The following is a 1,962-nucleotide window of genomic DNA, read 5'->3' as shown; positions in this document are numbered from 1 at the left end:
CCACCCAGTTTCAGCAGCATGTTGGCCACGGGGAGCGCGACGGGGCCGAGAGAGCAGGCAGGTGGCGGGGCGTGAGCACAGGAACCGACTCTTGGGCTTCTGTCCGGGGCGCTGCAGCCGCGTCCTAAAGGGCCCTGCTTCTCCCCGCCCCCTGCTTTCTCCCCTCCCCCTTCTGGAGCCCAGCCCCTTTCCCCGACGCTCCCGCGCGTGGGCCCACCCCCACTTCGTCCCCCTCTGTAGGTCGGCTCTGTCCCACCACATCCTTCCACCCTGGGCTCCGACTCCCGGAGAGTAAGAATCCCTTGGGGGCTTCAGTAGGATTGGCGCGGAAATGAAGAGTGGGCGCTTTTGTCCCCTTTTCGGTTCAGTTCGCGAGTTAATTTGCACGCTTCCCGTGTGGCCGGCACTGGGCTGCTGGGGAAATGCAAAGGACAAAAGGCATGGTGTTGACCTTCAAATAGATTTCACTCCCTCTATCCTGGGTTTTCACTGACCCGCTGATGTGTGCTTGGGACAATGATTTTGGTATTGAGTCGGGAGGAGGTTCGCATCCTCTAAATCAGCTTAGCCCCTAACAGTCCCCCTTAGTGACCATGGCAGTTCCCCAACCCCGTGAGCACCTAGTAAGATGTAAGTTCTGGACACTGAGAAACCTGCTCCCTTCCCCACTGCCCACTCTGCACTCCCCTGGGGGGAAAAAAAGTGATCCCTTAGTCACCTGGGCCCCTACCCACAGATCTGGAGGCATTTGCTGCAGGAGAGATCCCAGAATGCCCTGCTTCATGGGTGTTGGGAAGGGTGTGAGAGAATACCCTGGAGTACGGTCATCTATTGCTCTCTCCAATAATGCAGATGGACGGAGCAGGGTGGCCTCCCTTCAGTGTTCTGTTTGATTTACTGAGTCATCCGTCCAAGCTGTCTCCCACCCCCCAGCATTCCAGCTGGACCTGCCATCTCCCAGGGCTGTGACCCTAACATAGATCCTTGTCTGACACTCTTTTGGTACGGGATGGACCATTAAGCTGCCCCCAGCCAGATTTAATTTCTCAGTACAGTCGTGCACCACAGGAGGACGGTACTGTCAACAAGAGACTGCATGTACAAAGGTGGTTCCATAAGATTATGAAGGAGCTGAAACATGCTTATCGCTCAGTGAGGTCACAGCCATTGTAATGTCCTTGCCCAACACGTTACTCATGTGTTTGTCGTGATTCTGATATAAACAAACCTGTGCTGCCAATTGTACAAAAGTATAGTAGGTACAATTCTGCACAGTATATAATACTATATACTATTATTTTTAAATAGTTTTTATATATTTTTATTGATTTCAGAGAGGGAGAGAGAGATACAAACATCAATGATGAGAGAGAATCGACCAGCTGCCTTCTGCACACCCCACACTAGGAATCAAGCCCGCAACCCTGGCATGTGCCCTGACCAGGAATCAAATCGTGACCTCCGGGTTCATAGGTCAACACTCAAACACTGAGCTACGCTGGTGGGGCTGAGTATCTTGATTGCATTACTTTCTCTTGTGCTTGATTGTATCTCGCGTTGCCGTATACAGTGACATGCCGTACAGGTTTGTAGCCTGTAGTAATAGGTTAAGTGCACTCCATGATGCTCCCACAATGAAGAAATCACCTAATGACACATTCCTCAGAGCGCATCCCTGTTGTTAAGCAGTGAGTTACTGTACTTCTGTGCCACACTTCCCCCCACCGGAGCCCTGCACTCCAGCTCTTTCTAACTTTAGGACTCAGAGCCATTTGATACAACTCAACAGCTATTTACCAAGTGGCCATCTGGCCCTGATGATGAGGTAGGTGCTCAGCAAGGCAAGTTCCTGATCTTAAGAAACTAACCATGTTATGGGAGAGACTTTGGTAAGATAAACAAATCACTGGTTGTCAGAGGCTTTGCGGAGGAGAAATGTTTAGATGGAGATGTGATGGGGAT

Source organism: Myotis brandtii, unplaced genomic scaffold, assembly GCF_000412655.1.
Source record: "Myotis brandtii unplaced genomic scaffold, ASM41265v1 scaffold79, whole genome shotgun sequence".
NCBI lineage: Eukaryota > Metazoa > Chordata > Mammalia > Chiroptera > Vespertilionidae > Myotis > Myotis brandtii.
Note: the sequence above shows the minus strand (reverse complement) of the source record.